At 37.4% G+C, this 25,045-nt stretch overlaps 1 long non-coding RNA gene across 2 annotated transcripts in view; it reads left to right on the top strand.

Moving 5' to 3' along the window:
* Positions 1 to 25,045, top strand: part of LOC135268309 (uncharacterized) — a 524,649-nt gene that overhangs the window by 449,831 nt on the left and 49,773 nt on the right. The window contains exon 3 of one of the 2 annotated variants that reach the window (XR_010336565.1): positions 19,016 to 19,920. The exons of the other annotated variant lie outside the window; for it this stretch is intronic. This is a non-coding gene — a long non-coding RNA (uncharacterized LOC135268309). Of the gene's footprint in view, positions 1 to 19,015; positions 19,921 to 25,045 lie in introns of those variants that run through there. 2 annotated transcript variants of the gene reach the window in all.

The following is a 25,045-nucleotide window of genomic DNA, read 5'->3' as shown; positions in this document are numbered from 1 at the left end:
AAGAGAAGGAGAGTAACCGCAACAGTAGCAGACGCAGTTCTTTGGGAGGAAATGCCTTTGTTTGAGGGGAGGAAAGAAAAAGAGAAAAAATAAAGGGAGGCAGAGAGGAGGGGAATCAGCACTGTGAGAGATTAAGAAAATAAAGAAAATACGGAATATAGGTTGTTCATTATTCATCTTCTTGTAGGATTGTTCTAACAACTCAATGGTTGAAACATCAGAAGATAAGAATAAAGTAACTCAGGAAAAGCAATTAGAAGCAAAATTAATTCTTGATCTTGGTCTGTCTTCTACCCCATTATACTTTGGTTTTGTTTGGGGGCAGGCCAAGCAGATTTAGGACACTTTAGGATTTGTGCACTGGGGAAGAAGTGTGAGCTTCCAAGTTTAAGTTTTAGTCTTTGATATGGTGCTATTATTTAGTCTAAGGATTTTCCTACTGTGGTCAATGGCACGAATAAATACCATTTTCCTTTCCAAAAAAATCTCTAAGTATGGATGATTGAAGATAGTGGCCTCAAATTTTCTGTTAATCTGGGGGATATTAATCAAGTTTTTAAGGGAAAACCAAGGACTTTTTTCTCACCTATCAAGCAAAGCTACTATTAATTAAATGGCAGAGTCTACCAAAATGACCTATCACTACAGAAACAGAAGTTTGCAGTTTGCACATACACTTTTGCTAATTATTGAATAATGGTACATGGATGTATGGCAGCACAGACAGGAATAGTAAAGGATGGTATGAGTAGGATCAAACAGAAACATATTCTCAAGCTGTTTCATGCTCCCTAAAAGATGCCTGAGAATTGTACCTACTGGCCAAAATGTTGAGACTACTTTTCTGACATCTTGCTGACCTTGTATTTCTACAATTTGAGTTCCACAAAGACAGTATAGTTAGACATAGTTAGCATACTTTGTAACAGGTAGTCTTTGTATAAAAATAATATTACCCTGTAGCAAAGGAGACAGAAGGCTAGAACTAGCTTCGGGTCAACTGCCATAAATGGTTGCATGCCCGAACACATTAGATTAGGGTCAGGAAAGGAGAGGTAACTTCAACTGCTTACACCGCCTCTCACAGAACATTCTTCAATTGCAGGGGCTCTGCACTCAGTCATAGTAAAAGAATTTAATTGTCATCTAATAATTTCCTAAACACTAGAAGCCTGGGGACAACAGGACCCAGTGGCACTAAATGCATTTACATAAATGGGATGGAGAAGAAATGGAGATAAAAATCCTAATCTTTCTAGAGTTTATTTATTTGTTTGTATAAAAGAGTATGGGGTTAACAAGAGGCTGACTAATGAAGTTTCTGCAGGAGACTCTGTGTTATGTTCTGTAATTCTACCACAAAAAGTTGTCAAAGCATTTGAGTTGAGTTTAGGTCTACCATCTATCTACATAGAATTGGAGAGAGACTGAAATGTATGCTTGCATATGACCATTAAGCTGGGTTAATTCTTCCTTAAAGGGAAAGGAACAAGGAGAAGAAGAATGTTGCAGCATCAGGGAGCCATTATACAAGGTTGAAGTCCCAGGAAAGTATTTCAGTCTTTCTATGTTCCTCCTTTTTTCCTTAAGAGATCAGAGCTAGGAGTTGTTGTGGTGGTGGTGGTAGTGGTGTTTTAATTTAACTTTTAAATTCAAGGGTACATGTACTGGGTTTTTATATCAGTAAACTTGTGTCATGGGATTTTGTTGTACAGCTTATTTCATCACCAGGCATTAAGTCTAGTACCTATTAGTTATTTTTCCTGATCCTCTCCCTCTTTTAACCCTCCAGCCTCTGGTAGACCCCAGTGTGTGCTGTTCCCTGCTACATGTCCATGTGTTCTTATCATTTAGCTCCCACTTATAAGTGAGAACAACTGGTATTTGGTTTTCTGGTCCTGCATTAGTTTGATAAGGATAATGGTCTCCAGCTCCATTCATGTGCCTGCAAAAAACATAATCTTGTTTTTTGTGAGGTTGCATAGTATTCAATGATGTATATGTACCACATTTTCTTTATATAATCTGTCATTGATGGGCATTTAGTTTGATTCCATGTCTTTGCTATTGTGAGTAGTGCTGCAATGAACATACATGTGCATGTGTCTTTATGATACAATTGTTTATATTCCTTTGGGTGTGTACCCAGTAATGGGATTGCTGGGTCAAATGGTACTTCTGTTTTGAGGTCCTTGAGGAATTGCGACACTGTCTTCCACAATGATTGAACTAGTTTCCATTCCTACTCACAGTGTATAGGTATTTTTAATAAAAAAGTTGTAACTAATTCTCTCAGCAGAAATAATTTCTTCAGGACCCTGCTGGTAGTTGATAACATGCTCATCTTTGACAGAGTTGACCAGTTATTTATAGCCAAAATAGTGTTGGATAACAAATCCTAGAAAACTCAGCAGCTTAAAACAATAAATATTAGCTAGCTTATAGGTCTTAAGGTTAGCAATTTAGATTGGGCTCAGCTAGGGTACCTAGGGTGACTCCTTCATGTCCCTTTTATCCTCAGAAGACTTACCTGTGTTTGTTGTCATGGTGGTCTTCATGGCACAAGAGGGCAAAGGTGGTAACAAGCACTTTTGAAGTTCCTTCTACTGTCAACTCTGCTAACATCTCATTGGCCAAAGGCAGCACCACTGCCATCCCAGAGTAAAGGGATATCACCCTAACCATGGCAAAGAGCATAGATGTACAGTGAGTGAAGAATTAGAGTCATCAATCCAGCCTTTCACTCAAGGCAAACACGTGTAGTTATTTGGGCAGCCTGTGGGCCCTCAGCTTTTCTGGAATGATAAGATGCTGGCATGAGAGAGATAGCAGCAAGAGGGGAAAGACCTTTAAAAGGAAATAGATGTTTTTAGTAGAGTGAGATGATCCCTCGGCCAAGTAGAAGAACAAGCCATGGAGATCTGTGTGAAATGACCTGCTAATGTGATTGGCAGGACACCAGTACTTTGGCTGGCTGTTTAGGGAATAAAGAAAACACGTTTGTTTGTTTTTTCTTAGCATCTGCTATATGACTAGAGCTGTATTAGACTATTAATATTCCTGATTTCAATTATCCCTTGCAATATTTCTAATGTTTTGATGTAATTGTCTCTATTATCTCTATTTTATAGGTGAAAACACTGAATATGGGTTAGCTTTCTAAAAAATAAAAATGCAAGCTAATGGTGGAGCTATCTTTTCTGATTTCAGATCTTGTACTCTTTCTACCACTGCATTTTGTAGCCATTTACTTCTAGAATGAATCATCTTCTGTCAACTTTTTTCCTAAAGAATTCCCTCAGGAACAATGACTTGTGAAAACAGGTACCAGTCCGAAAAAAAAGTCACAACTTTTAGGACTTGGCATAATTCACTTTTCTGGCCTTCTCTTCACAGACTGTTTTAAATGGTTTTTCTTTGTAAGAGATGAAGAACACATGCACAGACAGGTCCAGCCCAGAACACAAAAGGCAGAAGGTCTAGATGAAGCAGAATTTTTTAAGCAGAATGTTTTATTGACTTTAGGTCCGCTGGGAATAATTATCTGCATTTATGCTTTAAGGTATTTTACCTCATTGAGAAAATAGAAGACAAATATTATGTTAGAGACTTCTGACTTTCATGTGTTTGCTGCTCTGGGCTGACAAAATGTTCAGCCCTCTCCTGTAATATATGCTTCAATATTACCACTCATCAACAAAAGGTATACATCCTAAATTTCCACTTGCTTCCATTGACTTCTGGCCAGAAGCAAACTTCTTCGCAGCATTTATGACATCAGCATTAGCCACTGAGTCAATCTGCTGAAGGACTGTGGATAGTGGCATGTAAGAACCAGCACCAAAGCCTGGGGCTGACCTTCATCCAGAAAACTCAGGTAGCCAATTTTCAGCATGTCCTTGGCAGCTTGGACAGCTGTATTAGAAAGGTTTCCTTGAGCAGCATTTATATTAAGCCTGTACAAGGCAAAGCAACTCAACTTGCTCATGTTGGCTTATGAGACTCTTTAGATCATGGGTGGCTATAGCCTCATCTCTTGGTACTCTTTGTACCCATTCAGGCTACACATGATTCCAAATAACTATTTGTCATGTCTCTTTCTATACTGAGTGATTGCTTGGATGCCTGGGTATTTGTATACAGCCTCTGGTCCAAGGGCTTGACTTGCACAGTCCTGAAATACAAAAACATCAGAGGAAGGGATAGCGGCTTGGATTGACTACTATCGACTACTGTTGAAGCCTAACTCTAAAATATATCTCTAGACACACATTTTATAGAATGCATATTTGTATGACAGACCAGGGTATAAAAGTTAAACATGATAGAAAATTAGGCCAGCGTGGTGGCTCACGCCTGTAATCCCAGCACTTTGGGAGGCCGAGGCGGGTGGATCAAGAGGTCAAGAGATTGAGACCATCTTGGTCAACATGGTGAAACCCCGTCTCTACTAAAAACACAAAATTAGCTGGGCATGGTGGCACGTGCCTGTAATCCCAGCTACTCAGGAGGCTGAGGGAGGAGAATTGCCTGAACCCAGGAGGCGGAGGTTGCGGTGAGCCGAGATTGCGCCATTGCACTCCAGCCTGGGTAACAAGAGAGAAACTCCGTCTCAAAAAAAAAAAAAAAAAAAAAAAAAGGAAAATTAAATATTTTCTATTAACAACTAGAAAACAGGAAAAGTGTGTCATTTAAAATAATTAGTTTTTAAAAGTTGCTGGTATGTACATATTATGTACATCAGGCAGTAATTAGGTGTCTAGTTTTATCTATTATTTAAACAGTAATACACCAGAAACATTTTACTGGTTATATATGTTAACTAGTAAATCATTAAATGTAATCTAATATCTCACACAAAACATTCACTCTATTTAGAGCTCTTTTATTAGAGAAAATAATTTTGAATATCATACAAAATGGATTGCTTCACTGAACTCCTCTTGTATAGCTCCTTTGTTGACATTGATCTGTGACTCATTTACTGACAATCTTACTGTATGTCACAGAATTATATATTCATGCTGCAAATATTTCACTTAAAGATGGAAAACACAAGGAACCTTTTCTGTAAGGAGTTTACAGACTTAAACACAACTAGAAATATCATGTGTGTATATTTTACCAAATTTTTAAGGAAGATAGAAGGCCATGTAGAGAAAGTGATAATTTTTCTTTTGAAAGTGAGTTCCTGCAATGATCATTTTTGAGTTGAAGGAGAAGCTGATATATTCCTTGGGCTTCTGAAGTGTGGATGAGATTTGGTGGTCAGAAATCAAAGCATGGTTATTTATGCAATATTAACTTTTTGCTTGTTTTGCTCTTTTCTGGTGAAGCAGAAGATAAGATATGGAGCCAGACATCTGGGTCTTGACATTTTCTAGCTACAGTAACTTTGCCTCCTCTCTTCATTAGTAAAATGGGGAACATAAAACTTACTTTGCAAAGAAGCTCATTATAAGGGTTGAAATGACTAATTTATCTAGGTGTGTAGCACAGAATCTAAAATATGTAAATTATTTCTCATTTTCTTTCATGATTTATCCTCTTTCTTCTCTACTCTTTAGTAACATCTGAAATCTCATACCCTCAGTTCTTTTCTCTTTTGCATTTTACATCTTTCATCTTTTCTCATCATTAGTTTTCTTCCTTTATCTTAAACATATCTTCAAGTGTTGCTCAACCTAAAAAGTTTCTTTTGATCCTGACTCCTTTGTTAGTTATCCTTTTCTGTCTCGTGTTTATTTAAATATTTGCAAGAGGCACCTGCATTTATTGCCTCCACTTACTTATTTCTCATTCATCAGAGAGCTGCAGAGCATGGTAGTTAATATGGGTTCTGGCACAGATAGACTGATACAAATCTGGATTCTGTTCCTTTTCCTAAGCTCTGATGTTGGGTAAATTGTCAGCTTCTCTGTGTTATTTTCCTCATCAGGAAAATGAAGATGATTATGATAGTAGCACAAACCTCATAGAGCAGTTGTGAAAATCAAATGCATTTGTATTCAAAGAAGATACAGCAAAGTATCTGACACTAATAAATATGCAAAAAATATTAACTATTACAATTCTTCAACTAATTACAGTTCTTTGTCAGTCTATTCAAATGGTTCTGTCAAATGTCACCAGTGTTCTCAGGATTTCCAAATTGAGTAATAACTGTCTTGTATGCACCCTGCTTGGTTTCTCCATAGCACTTTGCCCAGTGTTCACTCCTCATCTTATAAAGCTCTCCTCTTAGCATCTCATTTTTTTTTATTCTGCAAACTAATTAGATATTAATATTTGCTTCTCTGTGAAACACACATCCACATATCCAAATGCTTATATCTCTATAGGTATCGCAAACTCTGTATATCCAAAATTAAGTTTACTGTATTTACTTCCCAGAACTCCACCTTCCCTTTCCACCTATCTTTTTTTCTTTGAGATAAGATTTTGCTCTGTCTCCCAGGCTGGAGTACACTGGCACAATCATGGCTCACTGCAGCCTTGACCTGCTGGGCTCAGGTGATCCTCCTACTGCAGCCTTCTGGGTAGCTGAGACTACAGGTGTGTGCCATCATGTCTTGCTAATTTTTTGTAAAGACAGGGTTTTGCCACGTTGCCCAGGCTGGCACCAACCCTTTCTTGATAAACTGTCTGTGTGGATCCCTGGAACATAAACTTGGAGCATTTCAGATTGTGAGTTCTCTTTCATATCCCTCCTCTGTTCTTATAATAAATCATTTCGAGTTTCCCTCATAATTAGGTCTCAGTCAACATTCTTCCCTCAATTCCCTAATATTCCATTAGTTAATATTCTAATAATTTTTCACTTGGATTCTTGCGTTACCCTCCTCATAGGTCTCATCTCATACACTCATACGCTCTCATCCTCTCCACATCCATTTTCTACATTTAGGAGAAATTTATTTCTTTTTTAACTTTTCTCTTAATTTCAGGAGTATGTGTGCAGGTTTTTTATGCAGGTAAACTTGTGTAGTGGGGTTTTGTTGTGCACATTATTTCATTGGCAAGGCATTAAGCCTAGTATTCATTAGTTATTTTCCAGATCTTCTCCCTCCTTCTACTCTCCATCTTCCAATAGGCCGAAGGCATATTTTTTCTCTCTCTGTGTCCATGTGTTCTCATCATTTAGCTCCCACTTATAAATGAGAACATGTGGTATTTGGTTTTCTGTTCTTGCATTAGTTTGATAAGGATAATGGCCTCTAGTCCCATTCATATACTTGCATAGGACATAATCTTATTCTTTTTTTGTGGCTGCATAGTATTCAATGGTGTATACGTACCGCATTTTCTTTATATAATCTGTCACTGATGAGCATTTAGGTTGATCCCATGTCTTTGCTATTGTGAATAGTGTTACAATGAACATATGAGCATGTGGATATTTATAATTCGCTCCTTTGGATATATACCCAGTAATCAGATTGCTGAGTTAAAGGGTATTCCTGCTTTTAGGTCTTGGAGGAACTGTCACATTGTCTTCTACAATGGATGAACTAATTTACATTTTCTTCAACATTATATAAGCGTCCTTTTTCTCTGCAACCTCACCAGCATCTGTTATGTTTTACTTTTTAGTAACAACCATTTTGTCTGGTGTTAGATGGTATCTCATTGTGGTTTTGATTTTTATTTCTCTAATGATCAGTGATGTTGAGCTTTTTTCAATAGTTTGTTGGCTGCTTGCATGTCCTCTTTTGAAAAATGTCTATTCGTGTCCCATGCCCACTTTTTAATGGGGTTGTTTGAGTTGGAAGACATCACCTCTTGCTACAAATACTTCAGTAAAAAACCTGAACTCTTTCATTTGGCTCCAAGACAGTTTGTAAGCAACCCATGTCTCTAGCTGCCTGCCCACCACCCACTACAATCCTGACAGAAGAAAAGGATGGATGAGGAGTTGGTTAAGTTTTGAAATGAACGAGAAAGAAGCAAGTTAATATAATTAATAGGTCTATACCATGGCACACAGGAATCCTAATGACTTATTTGTCTTTATTGATTTACTCATCTTATTAACAAATACTTTCTGTGAGCCTCCTGGTAATGGCTGGAGATTAGGGATCTAGGAGTGAAACAAAGTACATCTAGGTGCTAAGGATGTATCAGTGAAATAAAACATATTGTTGCTTTCAAGGGGAAAATAATGACAACAAATAAATATGTAAAGCTGTAACATAGGATACTGACATGTGCTCTAAAAAAAAAAGAAAAGAAACGGGATTCAAAAAACAGAGTGCTGGGGAAGAGGTGGTTAGAACACGCCATTTTATACAAGGTGGTCAGGGACAGCATCACCAAGAAGGTGATATTTCAGCAGAGACCTAAAGAAAGCAAGAGAGAGCATGCCATGGAGACATGCATGGAGAAAATATTCCAGTGAGAGAAACAGGAACTGCAAAAGACCCGAAGCAAAGTCAGGTTAAGAGTATTTGTGGAATATGAAGTAGGCCTTTGTGGCTGGAGCAGAGAAAGTGATGGGAGAGAAGTAGGAGGTCAAGTCAGAGCAGGAAACCATGAAATATTGAAAGTCATTCTAAGGATTCTGGCTTGTACTAAGGGAATTGGGGAGCTCTTGCAGAGATTTGAACAGTGACATAATCTCTTTGGACTTCTCTTCATATCCATATTTTGGGGAGGACACACTACCCGTATTTCCTTATTCTTACTCTCCTGAGTGTCTCTGTATGCGGCTACCTTTGCCTGGAACATCCTTCCCATTTACATTTGACCCTCATTTGACTGTCAGTCACATAGTAAATCATCTGGTTTCATCATATATATGGTGGAATTATCAATTCTTCTCCAAGAAGGCTGGAGTTAGTGTGCTTCCTAAGTGCCCCCATGACATTTTCTGTCAGGATACTTTTGGATATAAAAAACAGAAACCTAACAGTGGCTGAAACCACAAGAAATTAAATGCTTGCCTATGAGATATCCAGAGGTAGAGATTATTGCTATTAGTTAAGCATCTCAGGAATGTTCACATGGATCCTGGCTCTTTCTATTCTTCTGCTTCAACACAATTAGCATGTTGTCTTTCATGTTCCAGCTTGCCCCTAATGAGGTTGCAAGGTGGTCACCATCGTGACCTCACAGTCATTGACTTCAAACAATGGAATCCAAAACAAGGTCAGAGAGAAGGGATTCCTAGCACTTTCCTTGCCGCTTGTTAGGGAAAAACAACTCTCCCAGAAACTCACTAAAAGTCACTTTATGTCTAATTGGCCAGGACTAATTCATGTCATTTACATTAAGTTTTTATTTAGATATTTATTTTTAATCTTTTAGTTTTATTTTAGGTTTGGGGTGCATGTGCAGGTTTGTTATATAGGTAAACTTGTGACTCAGGGGTTTGATATATGTATGTATGTATGCACGTGCATATGTACGTATGTATGTATGTATGTATTTTGGCACCAAGGTACCAAGCATAGTAACTGATAGATTTTTATTAGTTTTTCTAAACCTCTTCCTCCTCCCACTTGCCATCATTTGGTAGGCCCCAGTGTCTGTTGTTCCTCTCCTTCTGTCCATGTGTTCTCATCATTTAGCTCCCACTTATAAATGAGAACATGTGGTATTTGGTTTTTTGTTTCTGAATTAGTTTGCTAAAAATAATGGCCTCCAGTTTCATCCATGTTCCTGCAAAGGACATGATCTTGTTTTTTATGGTTGCATAGTATTCCATGGTGTATGTATGTCACGTTGTCTTTATCCAGTATACCATGGATGGGCATTTAGGTTGATTCCATGTCTTTGCTACTGTGAATAGGAGGGCTGCAGTGAATATACATATGCAAATGTCTTTATGGTAGACCAATTTGTATTCCTTTGGGTATATACTAAGTAGTGGGATTGCTGGATCAAATAGTAGTTCTGTTTTTAGTTCTTTGTGGAATTACCACACTACCTTACAACATGGTTGAACTAATTTATATTCCCACCAGCAGTGTATAAGTGTTTCCTTTTCTCTGAAACCTCTCCAGCCTCTGTTTTTGTTGTCATTGATTTATTTTTATAATAGCTATTCAAACTGGTGGGAAATGGTATCTCATTGTGATTTTGATTGATATTTCTCTAATGACTAGGGATATTAAGCATTTTTCATTTACTTGTTGACCATATTTATGTCTTCTTTTGAAAAAGTGTCTATTCATGTCCTTTTCCCACTTTTTAATGGGGTTGCTTTTTACTTGTAGGTTTGTTTAAGTTCCTTGTAGGTCCTGGATATTAGACAAGAAATAAATCCACACACCTACAACCATCTGATCTTTGACAAAGCTGACAAAAGCAGGATGGAAAGTACTCTATTCAATAAGTGATGCTAGGATAACTGGCTAACCATATGCAGAAGACTGAAACTAGACCCCTTCTTTATACCATATATAAGAATCAACTAAATGATTGAAGACCTAAATGTAAAACCTAAAACTATAAAAACAATTTGTATTATTTTTATAGTTTTAGGTTTTACATCTCTCTGGAAGATAACCTAAAATATACCATTTTGGACATAGGAACTGGCAAAGATTCCATAACAAAAATGCTCAAAGCAATTGCAACAAAAGCAAAAATAGACAAATGAGACCTAATAAATTAAACTAAAGAGCTTCTACACAGCAAAAGAAACTATCAACACAATAAACAGGCAACCTACAGAATGTGAGAAAATATTTGCAAACTATACATCTAATTTCATTTTATTTGAAGTACATGTTTACCTGTATCTCCCAATCATTGTATCCTAACACCTAACCCAGATTGTGACACATAATAAATGCTTAATAGATACTTGTTGAATAAGATCAATGTTTCATGGCTTTTATTCTTTTTGTAAAACAGAATGTGAGGTTAGGGGGTGGGAGTTTCATGAAAATTACATACTTCCCAGAAAATAAAACAACTGGTGATTAAAAATGAGTAAAAGAATTGCAAAATTATATTGTGGCCTTGCCTGTATTGGAGAATAGCAAAATAATCGTGTTCAAACCTGTACTTTAGAGTTTCCAAATAAAAATTTACAAATCCCATAAGGATTGTAATGAAGTTTGCATTTCTAAAACCATGGAATTTAAACATTCTTTGAATATTTCCTCCACCCTGGTTTTGGTTCATTGATAATAATCTTTTAAAAAAATTGTTCCCATCTACTGAACTATACCTGAACATCACTGTTCAATTGCATACCATGAGCCCTGTGATATAGGACAAGCATGAACAGATAATAACACACACAAACACACACACATACACACACAACTCTGGTGAACTGTGTTGTTAATGGTTCAGTGGAAAATTTGTAAATAGGTACAGGCATACATGATAGTTAATAGTTTAACAAGGGAAGTGACATAGGGTCAGTGAATTTTTTCAAGTATCACTTGCCTAAAGCTGGTGGCTAAGCATGCTTAATACCCTTTTGAGGTCCCTCCTATCTTTGAGCCAAACTACTGGGTTCCCTGTAGAACATCCTAGGGCTACAGCCTAGAGATTTCCTCTAAGGGAATCTCTAGGCCTGCCTCCCACTTTCTACTCCAAGCCACTTGTTCTTAATGTTCTCATTTTCTGTCCTATTCTTTGTCTTCCTAGCACCTTCAGACTGATTCCTCAGCAGAAGAGGCCACTTGGCCGGGTCCAGGCTTTATTAGGTCTTGGCATTCCTTTGCTCTCTGTTCTGCAACTCTTGGCCAGAGTAGTTCCACTTCTGAGATCAACCCAAGCTCTAAAAACTGCAACCCAGGTGTTCCAGTTCATTTTCATGTTGCTGATAAAGAAATATTTGAGATGGGGCAATTTACAAAGGAAAGAGGTTTAATGGAGAACTCACAGTTCCATGTGGCTGGGAAGCCTCACAATCATGGCAAAAGGCAAAAAGGATCAAGTCACATCTTAGGTGTTTTAGAAACAGACACTTTCTATTTTAGGAGAACACCTATAAACCCACAAAAAGGGCCAAAAAAATGGTCTTCAGCCAAGAAAGAAAGAGACAGAGACAAAGAGTGCATGCTGATTTGGGTCAGACAGCTAAGGTAGCCATGTACTACCCTACAATGATGGAGAAAGACAAGCTGTCTGAAGTCAAAGGGAATTGTGCAGTACTCACTGTAGGAGTGTTAACATGCTTAAGTGCCAGTATTTTAAGGATATGTGTAGTATCTAATTAGGAACAGTAGCAGCTAGAACTATCAAAACAAAGTGACAAAGACCCTTTGGCTTAAATTATAAACATTGCATAATTATGGACTCAGAAATTTGTACAATTTGTTTCTTAACTCTGATACAAAATAAGTGCTGCTTCTAATGCAGATGTGAACTGATGTGGAGACGATAAGCATCAATTAAGCACTTAGATTTAAGATTTGGACAAATACAGAATAAAAACTTTTTTTCTTCCAAAACTGACTAAAAATTTTATGACATTTTCTAGTTACAGAAATTTGGATTTAGTATTCAAATTGTACTGCTTATTTTTGTAGCTTTATGATGATTATCTGTAAATACGTGTGTATATGTATACATGTGTCTATTTGTATAATGCTTAATGTATCATACAGAGTACATTTATTCTCTATCAATGCTTTAATTCAATCCTTAATTAAAAATCACCTCTCTTCTGCAGACACCTATTTTCAGGTACTAGTGAAGAATTCAGTATTTACTGCCTGAATCCAGTAAGACCTACACAACCATTGAGCAAAGGTTCTATAGTCCAGAGTGAGCTGCCATGAAAACAGCTTCCTTTACAAAATTCTTCCACAAATCCATTTCCTGTCCAAGTAGGCCATATATTACAACTAAAAATTAGTATACTCTATCTGTTGAAACGCAAGACATCTGTGACAGCCCAACGCATTTTTATAAGGTCTCTTCTGATTTTAAATTAGATTGGAAATTATTTAATCACTAAGTAGTTCCTGCTTTGGGATAGTTTATACCACTTTATTAAACCCTATAACTGATGTTTAAAATTATATTTTTTGTTTATTTTATTGCCAGATGTATGGAGCATATATATTTATTTAACATAGAAGTTATTTTCATCATGTGAGACCTTATTGAAATAGAAAGACTGTATATTATCTTTGATGAATTTCACTTGGAATTTTGACTAATACTAACTTAAGGATAGATGTAGATAATATAAAATATAGGCCAGAAAAGACAAATAAATAATGTCTGATTTATTTGGCTATTTTCTTCCTTTGGCCTATTAAACACATCCTGCTAACCAAGTTTTTACAACCAGAGAGCTCTAGAAAGTTTTATGGCAGCCATTTAAACAATGACACGTGTATCAGTTTCTCCTCTTGACTGCATTTTATGTTGTGAAAGTTTGGTTTAAGAAGGAACCACTATAGGACCATGCCTGTAATACCAGCACTTTGGGAGGCCAAGTTGGGTGGATCACCTGAGGTCAGGAATTCAAGACCAGACTGGCCAATATGGCGAAACCTCATCTGTACTAAAAATACAGTATTAGCTATGTGTGGTGGTGCACACATGTAATCCTGGCTACTTGGGAGGCTGAGGCAGGAAAATGGCTTGAATCTGGGAAGTGGAGGTTGCACTGAGCTGAGATTGCACCACTGCACTCCAGCCCAGGTGACAGAGTGAGCTCCTTCTCAAAAAAAGAAAGAAAGAAAAACTGAATTTACTAAGTGTCTACTTGTTACTTTCTTTATAAAAGCAGTAAACCAGTTTTATCTTGATATATGTAAACATTTACTCTTTCCTTTTACTAAGTGATATAGTGTGAAATTTAACTATTAGTATAAAAGCCTGAGAACGTTTTTACTTAAAATATATATAACAATTTAGGGATGTCATTAAAATTAAATTATTGTCTATTTTTATATGCTCAAAATATGTAAGTCCCTATAAGTACTAACACAAATTTAGTCAACTAATAGCTTAAAAAAAAACCCTTGGCTTTCTGACTTAATAAATTAATACATTTTACATTTTTTACAAAAAACTGCTTGCACAAAGTAAAAACCATGTTAATAAATTTCTATAGCATCTTTATAGACATGTCAGTTATATTGAAATTATCTAATTACCAGCCTTTTCTCTAGTAGAACATATTTTTCTCAGAAAAATCAGTCTATATTTCATCTATTCTACGTCAAAATTATGGCATAAATGATGCTATAAAGTAGAGGAGTTGAATGTATCTGTCTGATAATAAGTAAGAGTTGTCGCTAGTCTTCTTGCTAAGTTTATCCAAGATCTTTGACAATATAAGTTCACTATATTTATTTTATATTTGATATGCTTAGGCTTAGTGTTTCCACCCAAACCTCATCTTAGATTGTAATCCCCATAATCTCCACATCACAAGAAAGAGAGCTGGTGGGGGTAATTTCCCCCATGATGTTCTCATAATAGTAAGTTATCATGAGATCTGATGGTTTTATGAGGGGCTCTTTCCACTTTGCTCAGCACTTCTCCTTCCTGATACCTTGTGAAGAAGGTCCCTTGCTTCCCCTTCACCTTCTGCCTTGATTGTAAGTTTCCTGAGGCCCCACAGCCATGCTAAACTGTGACTCAATTAAACCTCTTTCCTTTATAAATTATCCAGTCTCAATTATTTCTTTTTAGCAGCATGAGAATGGACTAATATAGTAACTTGGTACCAAGATAGTAGGGTGATGCTCTAAAGATACCAAAAAATGTGGAAGCAACTTTGGAACTAGGTAATGGGCAGAGGTTGGAACAGTTTGGAGAGCTCAGAGAAGACAGGAAGATGTGGGAAAGTTTGGAACTTCCTAGAGACTTGTTGAATGGCTTTGACCAAAATGCTGCTAGTGATATGGACAATAAAGTCCAGGCTGAGGTGATCTCAGATAAATATAAGGAACTTATTGGGAAGTGAGTAATGGTTACTCTTGCTATGCTTTAGCAAAGAGGCTAGCAGCATTTTGCCCCACCCTAGAGATCTGTAGAACACTGAACTTGAGAGAAATGATGTGAAATTGGAACTTACGTTTAAAAGGGAAGCAGAGAATAAAAGTTAGAAAATTTGCAGCCTGATGATGTGATAGAAAAGAAAAACCCATTTTCTGGGAAGAAATTCAAGCTGGCTGCATAAATTTGCATAGGAATGAGGAGCCAAATGTTAATTTCCAAGACAGTGAGGAAAATTTATTTTCCCCAGGACATGTCACAGGTCCTTATGGCAGCCCCTCCCACTACAGGACCACAGGCCTAGGAGGAGAAAATGGTTTTGTGGGCCAGGCCCAGGGCCTTGCTGCTTTGTTCAGTCTCAGGATTTGGTGCCCTGAATCCCAGCTATGGCTAAAAGGGGTCAAAATAGAGCTCAGGCTGTTGCTTTAGAGTGCATAGCCCCAAGCCTTGGCAGCTTCCACATGGTATTGGGCATGTGGGTACACAGATGTCTAGAATTGAGGTTTGGAACCTCCATCTAAATTTCAGAGGATGTAAGGAAACACCTGGATGTCCAGGAATAATTTTGCTGCAAGGATAGAGCCTTCATGGAGAACTTCTGCTAGGGCAGTGTGGAAGGAAAATGTGGGGTTGGAGCCCCACACAGTGTCCCCATTCTGGCACTGCATAGTGGAGCTGTGAGAAGAGGGCCACCATCCTCCAGATCCCAAATGGTAAATAGACTGACAGCTTGTACCATGAGTTTAGAAAAGCCATAAACACTAAATGCCAGCCTGTGAAAGCAACCAGGAGAGAGGATGTACTCTGTAAAGTGGTAGTGGTGGAGCTACCCAAGGCTGTGGAAGTCCACCTCCTGCATCAGTGTGACCTGGATGTTAGATCATTTTGGAGCTTTACAATTTGACTGCCTCAACAGGCTTCAGAGTTGCATGGGGCCTGTACTCCCTTCATTTTGGCCAATTTCTCACATTTTTAATGGATTTATTTACTGAGTGTCTGTACCCCCACTGTAACTAAGAAATAACTCATTTTTTATTTTGAAAGGTCATAGGTAGAAGGGACTTGCCTTGTCTCAGATGAGACTTTGAACTTAGACTTTTATGTTAAAGCTGGAATGAATTAAAACTTTGGGGACTGTTGGAAAGGCATGATTAGTTTTGAAATGTGAAGGAGACATGAGATTTCAGAGGGGCCAGGGGAAGAATGATATGCTTAGGCTTACTGTCTCTACCCAAATCTCATCTTGAATTGTAATCCCCATAATCCCCACATGTCAAAGGAGAGACAAGGTGGAAGTAATTGAATCATAGGAGTGGTTTCCCCCATTCTGCTCTTTTGACAGTGAGTTCTCACAAGATATGATGGTTTTATCAGGGGCTCTTCACTTTATACTCAGCACTTCTTCCTGCAGCCTTGTGAAGAAGGTGCCTTGCTTCCCCTTGACTTTCCACCATGACTGTACATTTCCTGAGGCTTCCCCAGCCATGCTGAACTGTGAGTCAATTAAACCTCTTTCCTTTATAAATTACCCAGTCTCAGGTATTTCTTTATTGCATCATAAGAACAGACTAATATAAAATCCCTTCTGTTTTAATTTAGAGGCACATATTATTGTTAGTATTGTTTCTTGACTCACAATTTACTCTTCTTAATTTTAAAATGTGTAATTTTGGGGAAAAATAATTTCTATAAGTAATTGTAAGCCCCACCAATTTTGGTATAAAACAGATAATTCTCTGTACATTTGAAAATAAACCAACAAAGTCTTGTTTATTATACTGGTTAAAGATATGTTCTAAGTAATTTCATTTTTTAGTAAATACATGATTAATCAAATAAAACTTTTAATTTAAAATGGAGTCACTTAAACACTAACTTTGCTGTTTTATTAATATTTTATGAAAAAGCATGCAATGATGATTAGAAATTTTATACAGTAGTTTCATAAACATCTTGTATATCTTCATAGTGAAGGATGTATAAGACTGATTTAAAGGAAAACTTTGAGGTTTGCTAAATAAGCCTTTTCTCTCTTATTTGTCACTATTTCCTCAATTTGAACTTAAATAAATAATTCTGTTAAGAGATTTAAAATATGGATTCCAATTCATCAATATTACTTTAGAATCAACAATTAGAAGGAATTTAATTTTAATAAATGTAACAAATTCACATTGCAAATCATTACTAAAAGTATAAACCACTCACTAGTTATGAGGCTCCTTATTAATAATTTTGGCATCAAAAAGAGAAGCAATATTCAGGTACTGAGTCATTCTCTCACTGTTCCATCTATAATTTTCCTAAAGCGTAAATACTGAGAAATTTTTGAAGATTAAAAAGTCAATGATGGAATGTAGGAGAGAAAGGAAATTAAAGTTTCAAGCTAATATTACTTATTAAATGATAAAACCAGTGCAGTAAATTAAGAAGAAACAATGATTTTGTTTGGGGTGAGTTTGAACTCTTTCAGTTTGAGATACCAGTAGCAGCCTACTGTTGGCAATGAGGCATTACAGTTTACAACTATGTTAACATAGCCATAGATTATGTTTAGAAACCTCTGCAAGGAGGTCAGAACTGAATATTAAAGTAAATACGACTACTTTGAGAGTGAATTTGTGACACAGAAGTGAGAAAACTGAGGAAAAACAATGTTATCTACAGTTTGAAAATTATATGAGAAAGAGAAGCAAGCAAACAGGCAGGGAAAAGGTCAGAGATATTGGAAGATAAACAGATGATGGAATGGTGAGGAACCCAAGGAAGAACAGGATTTTCAGAGCAGAGATAAAGCCCAAACCAGTGATTTGGTGGTCTACAAAATTTGTGCTGACATTCCTCCTAAAATAATTTTGAAAAACTCTGGCCCCTCACACATCTAAAAATATTCAACATAGGTATAAATAATTATAGAGATGCAATTTATAGCATATATAAATGTTGATATACAATAACATTCTATGACCCTTCTCGATGCATTCAATGGAATATAAAAAACAGAAACCTGACATCCACCATCATCTACTATAAAAACAGATTAGAAGGTGTGGTCAAGATGTCTGTCTAGAAACAATGACTTTCAGAGCCTCCTATTAAAAATAAATAAATAAATAAAAACAGAATAAGGATGTGAATCCTTCACCAGCAACCAAGATATCCAGGTTCTCTCATCAGAACTGACTAGGAGGCTGGCGTGACACACAGAGAGAAAGAAGAATAGTGTGATGTGGTGGCCCACCTGAGAGCCACACAGGGCAGGGAAGCCCCCTCCTCCCAGCCAAGGAAATTATGCTTTTTCCACAGAACTGTGGAACCCACAGTTCTAACTGTCCTAACCCTGAAATGTGCAGACTCTCAACAGCTTCTCAGCTGGAATCTGCTTAAGCCTACCGAACTCCCTCCCATGGGGAGTGGTGACCACCACAGGCAGCTATGGCTGCATGCTGTCTAAGCTGTTTGAGCTCCTTGGGGAAGGGGCAGCAGCCAGCACTGAGACTCTCAACTGCCTAACACACTAAGCTCCCTGGACGGAAGAAGGGTGGTATTCCTCTCTATAGCTACAGGCTATGCTTTTCCCCTGCTAGAGCCAGAGAGGCTGGATGGCTTGGTCCCAAGACTTGCCCCCAGCAGCCCAACACATAGGTGGTAGCAGTCTGTGGCTAGAGTGCCTCTTCAGACCTGACCATGACCCATGCAGCATCATTGGGCAGGACTTCCCTGCAGGAGAAATTCCAATAACTCTAGCCAGAGGCTCAGGGACAGAACCCGGATCTCCCTGGGCCTGAGCCTTTAGAGGGACAGGTGGCCGCAGTCTCTGCAGACCAGCAGACTTAGCCTTTGCTCCTGGTAGTTCTGAGGCATCCAGGCAGCCCAGACGAGGGTGTTTCTCCCCAGCAAGGCACACTGCATTCACCAAGGGACAAAGTGCTTCATTAAATGGGTCCTATTCCCTGTGCCACCCAACTGGGTGAGACCCTTCAACAGGAGTTGTCAGACACCTTATACAGGAATACTGTATCAGGTTGGTTCCCTCAGAGGTCAGAGGTCCCAGATGAAACAACAGACACCCATTTTTGCTGTTTTCCAGCCTCCTTCAGTGACATCTCCAGGTACAGAAGCGAATTAGATGAATAGGGCCTGAAGTGAACCCCAAGCAAGCCGCAGCAGCCCTACAGAAGAGAGACCTGACCACTGAAAGAATAACAAACAAGTAGAAAGCAATGACTACAGCATCAACAATAACAACAGAAAAGCCCCCACAAAAACTCCATCTAAGGGTCAACTGCCTTGAAGACCAAAACTAGACAAACTCACAAAGATGAGAAAGAATAGAAAAAGTGCTGAAAACCCAAAAGACCAAAGTTCCTCTCCTCTTCCAAATGATCCCAATGTCTCTCCATGAAGGGCGCAGAACATCAGGTGGACGAATCGACAGAAGTAGGCTTTAGAAGATGGATAAAGAAAGCTATGAGGAGCTAAAGAAGCATGTTCTAACCCAACACAAAGAAGCTAAGAACTTTCATAAAAGGTTAGAGGAATTGCTAACAGAATAACCAGTTTAGACAGGAACATAAATGACTTGATAAAGCCGAAAAACACAGCATGAAAACTGTGAAGCATACAGGATTATGAATAGCCAAACTGACCAAGCAGAAGAAAGAAGGCATGCAGATGAGACTAGAGAAAAAGGAATGAAAAGGAATAAACAAAGCCTCCAAGAAATGTGGGACTTCATAGGAAGACTAAACCTATGACTGATTGGAGTAGCAGAAGGAGACAGGGATGGAACCAAGTTGGAAAACTCTTCAGGATATTATCCAGGAGAACTTCCCCAACCCAGCAAAACAGGCCAATATGCAAATCCAGGAAATTCAGGGAATACTTTTAAGATATTCCATGATAAGATTAACCCCAAGACAAATAATCATCAGATTCTCCACAGTTCTCCAAGGTTGAAATGAAGGAAAAACTGTTAAGGGCAGACAGACAGAAAGGCCAGGTCACCTACAAAGAGAAACCCATTAGACTAACAGTGGACCTCTCAGCAGAAACTCCACAAGCCAGAAGAGATTGGGGTCAATATTCAACATTCTTAAAGAAAATAATTTTCAACCCAGAATTTCATATACAGACAAACTAAGCTTCATAAGTGAAGGAGAAATAAAATTATTTACAGACAAGCAAATGCTGAGCAATTCCATTACCACCAGGTCTGCCCTGCAAGAGCTCCTGAAAGAAGCACTAAATATGGAAAGGGAAAACTGCTACCAACTACTGCAAAAACACACCAAACTATAAAGACAGATGACACTATGAAGAAACTGCATCAACTAATGTGCAAAATAACCAGCTAGAATCATGATGACAGGATCAAATTCACATATATCAATACTAACCTTAAATGTAAATGGTCTAAGTGCCTCAATCAAAAGACATAGATTAGCAAATTGGATAGAGTCAAGACCTATCACTGTGCTGTATTCAGAAAACCCATCTCATATGCAAAGACACACATAGGCTCAAAATGAAGGGATAGAGGAAGATTTACCAAGAAAATGGAAAGCACAAAAAAGCAGGGGTTGCAATACTAGTTCTGACAAAATAGATTTTACATCAGCGATGATCAATAAAGACAAAGAAGGGCATTACATAATGGTAAAAGGATCAATGCAACAAGAAGAGCTAAGTGTCTTAAATATATATGCAATAACAGGGGCACACAGATTCAATAAAACAAGTTCTGAGAGACCTACAAAGAGACTTAGACTCCCACACAATAATAGTGGGAGACTTTAACATCCCACTGTCAGTATTAGACAGATCAACAAGACAGAAAATTAACAAGTATATTCAGGACTTGAACTCATCTCTGGATCAAATGGACCTGGTAGATGTCTATAGAACCTGTACCACAAATCAACAGAATATACAATCTTCTCCATGTCACATGGCACTTATTCTAAAAGTGACCACACAATTGGAAGTGAAACACCCCTGAGCAAATGCAAAAGAATGGAAATCATAACAAACAGTCTCTCAGACCACAGTACCATCAAATTAGAACTCAGGATTAAGAAACTCACTCAAAACTACACAATTACATGGAAATTGAACAACCTGTTCCTGAATGACTCCTGGATAAATAATGAAATTAAGCAGAAATCAAGAAGTTCTTTGAAACCATTGAGAACAAAGAGACAACATACCAGGATCTCTGGGACACAGCTAAAGCCGTGTTAAGAAGGAAATATACAGCACTAAATGCCCACATCAGAAAGCTAGAAAGATCTCAAATCGACACACTAACATAATTAAAAGAGCTAGAGAGGCAAGAGAAAACTCATACAAAAGCTAGCAGAAGACAAGAAATAACTAAGAGAAGAATTGAAGGAGATAGAGACATGAAAAACCCTCCAAAAAATCAGTGAATCTAGGAGCTGGTTTTTTGAAAAAATTAACAAAATATATAGACCACTAGCTAGACTAATAAAGAAGACAGTGAAGAATCAAATAGACACAATAAAAAAAATAATAAAAGGGATATCACTACTGACCCCACAGAAATACAAACTACCATCAGAGAATACTATAAACACCTCTATCCAAATAACTAGAAAATCTAGAAGAAATGGATAAATTCCTGGATGCATGCACCCTACCAAGACTAAACCTGGAAGAAGGTGAATCCCTGAAAAGAACAATACAAGATCTGAAATTGAGGCAGTAACTAATAGCCTACCAACCAAAAAAGAGCCCAGGACATACACATACATAATTTGCTTATCTTGTATATTTATGTTTTCTTGTCTGTTTTCACTTACTAGAATGTAAAGCTCTATGTGAAGGCAATTTCCTTCCTTCCTTCATTCATTCCTTCCTTCCTTCCTCCCTCCCTCCCTCCCACCCTCCCTCCCTTCCTCCCACCCTTCCTCCCTTTCTCCCTTCTTCTCTTCCTTTTTTCCTTCCCCTTCCTTCTTGAAGCATTGAAACTTCAAATATACTTAATTTAACGTATGAAAAATAGCCCCATAAAAATCAAATTGCCAGGCCAATCTCAATTATCAACCTCAGCTAAATCTGAGTTAGGTTCTTTCCAAAAGTGTCTAATTTTATCTTTCCTTTTTAAATAACTGTGTTAGTACTCAACCTCAAGGTAAGCATCATAATTTTGAATTGGAATTCTAAAAGACCTAAGTAAGGTTGGCAGGGAGATGGAGCAGAAGGATGAAGCTCAGGACCTTGCTCAGAACTGGTGATATGGATGGAATGAAGTGCTGCTACCTTCAGTACTGTTTGCTTTGCCCACAGGGGAATCTCCCTCCAGAGCACTGCATTCTTTGAAGGCAGCCCATGGATGAAATCAATGAGGACAAGAATAAAAATTCTCATTACTCTAGGAATTCAGAACAGTTACACAAATGACACAATCTCAAATTTCTAAAATCAAAGTTTAATCTTAAGGACATATGTATGTAGCAGAGGCAAACAACATAGCTGGCCCAGGCTTTAATCAATATTTTGAATTGTCCCTTTATTTGCAGCCAAAAGGCTCTTTTACATCCTCCACTCCCTCCTCCTTTCAGGGGAATGTATTTTATTAACATCAATAAATGAGAGTCATAACTGTCTTTTGTAACATGGGAAAAGGAGGTGTCATAAAGCAGAACCAGAGTGACACTTGAATCCAGGAGCATCTATGTAATTTGTGAACTGGAAATGTAGAGCCCTTTTTATTAAAAAAATATTAAAATTTTTCAGATGATGACAGAGAGCATTAAACCAGGGTGTGCTACTGCACAGGTCACATGCGCTTGAAGCTGGCCCGGACTGACTGACTTCAACATAGACATTCCAGAGTCAAGTCAGTTTTAAGAAAGAGTACCTAACGGTGAGTACTTAGAAATAGATTCCCTTATGACTCTCCATTTTCACTCATATCTTAGAAAGTCTGTGCACCACCAGAGGTATGTGAACTCCAGCTTGTGAGTTTCCCACTAACTACATCCTCAAGTTCAAGATTGAATCACACAATGAGAGGGTTTATGTCACAATCATTTTCTGACATCGGAAAATTCAAAAGGAATTTTTAACTTTTCTTTTGAGTTTTTACTCCTGTTGACTGCATGAAAAAGTTATAGCTCTGGGCAACACAGCATGCATTCCTTATTTTATATCTATGAAATCCACAAGATAGGAAGGCCAACTAAATCTTAGTAGATACCAAAGAAAATAGAAACTAACAGACCTCAATAAATCCTATAAAAATGCTACATATGTGATTAAAGCCCTTAAAGTTATGACCATTATTAAAAACTTCCAACATTGAAAATGGATTTATAAGGAATTTTGTGTGTTTGAAATTATTCAAAATTGGAAAAAACTGAACAACAACATAAAAATAGAGCTAAATGAGACAGAGATCATGGAATTAAACTGCAATTCTAAACAGTCACTATGACTATAACTCAGGTTTGTTAAAAGAGAGTTGAATGACTCTGAAATGTTTAGAACACACTTCTCTGCAAGCTGATGACTTATCAGATATCTCTGGAATATATTACTTTACTGGTCCTGGGTATCTGGGGTTGTACATGAAAAGTTTCTACCTCTGGTCTCCAAGGCTATACTACAGTCTGTACAAATTAATTTCATTCTAGTTGTTGTTTTTACATCATAAGTGTTGGAAAAAATTTCATCATGGGCTTTCTTAAAGTTTAGTCCCCTACTATCTATCTCCTCTGTATCAGAATCCCTGGAGGGACAGCCCAGCTAACTGTAGTTTTGAAAAAGCTTTCTAGATGGTTCTTGAGCATCTTGTAGTTTCAGAAAATCGTTGTATCATAAGATATGGAAAATTAAGGCCTAGGTGCCAAATCTGACCCAACACCTGTTTTTGTAAATAAAATTATTTTGTAACACAGCCTTTCCCATTCATTTACCCATAGTCTATGATTCCTTTCACACCCAAAGGCAGAGTTAAGTGGTTGTGTCACAGACTGTGTGGCTTGCAAAGCCTAAAATGTTTGCTATCTGCCACCGACCAATCTCTTTTCTATCTTTTCAGGCAAATTTTATTCATCCCAATGATACTTTCACCACTACTGAGGATAAATGTTAAAATTTTGAAAGTAATTTCCATTTTTTTCTGTAGTAGAAAAGTAGTGTTAATCTAAAGAAGTGCATATTTGTGGTGAAAGGTGGTGTTTGTTGCTACCTAAAAACAGAATGTCCCAGATGCAATCCATAATCTTATGGTTGAGGTTATATTTCAGCAAGGATTCATTCACTGATTCACATTTCAGTCTACATTTATAAAGCACACCTTTGGGTCTTTAGTTCTTTGCTCAGACCCATAATTTCAGGATTAAATCATGCTCTGTTCCTCTCCAGAGGCTGAAACTTCAGGAAAGGCCATCCAGTTTTAACTCTGCAAATCTCCAAGAATCTGAAGCAGTCTGTGACCTTTTACAGCTAAGCTTTACTTTCTTTATCTCTTGCATGGCTATGCAAACTTGTAATTCACAAGGTTAAAATTATTATATATGCCTTTGAAAAGACAGATGGGCTGAGAAATCTGTGTGTCCCAATAACTACTCTATTAAGTTTATTTAAATGAAAGAAGCATCAATTGATGGCCTTGTGTGTTTAATGCCTCCTCAAAGTAGCATACATGGAATATTCTGTCTGGGATTTCTTTCGCCATTATGATCACGTGATTTTTGGTCTCAGAACATACATTCTGTCTGAATAACATTAGATGCAGATTACTTATACCATGCACTACTCATTTGAGATGTTTTGACTCAAAGAATTCAGAAGGCACCATAGATAACAAATATGGCTTTCTTCTTATTTTTACTAATGAGTGTATCTTGGCTCCAAAAGGCTTATATAACTCATAAATAGTTGATCAATACAATAACTCTCTATTGAACATTAACAATGTACTAAAGCTCTAGAGATTCCAGATTTTGATCTGCAGTCAGTTGATAAAATTTTATTAGGAGAACATGACCAAAGCTATTTTATAGGAAAATTAATTGGTATTTCAGATGATTTGAAAAGAAGAGTTACTTAGATTACTAAAATTTTCAGGATTATTTATTAATGAGATTTT

The sequence above is a fragment of the Aotus nancymaae genome, unplaced genomic scaffold (genome assembly GCF_030222135.1).
Source record: "Aotus nancymaae isolate 86718 unplaced genomic scaffold, 86718_ANA_hifiasm-v0.15.2.pri h1tg000040l, whole genome shotgun sequence".
Taxonomy (NCBI): domain Eukaryota; kingdom Metazoa; phylum Chordata; class Mammalia; order Primates; family Aotidae; genus Aotus; species Aotus nancymaae.
This window is presented reverse-complemented; position numbering and strand designations above follow the sequence as displayed.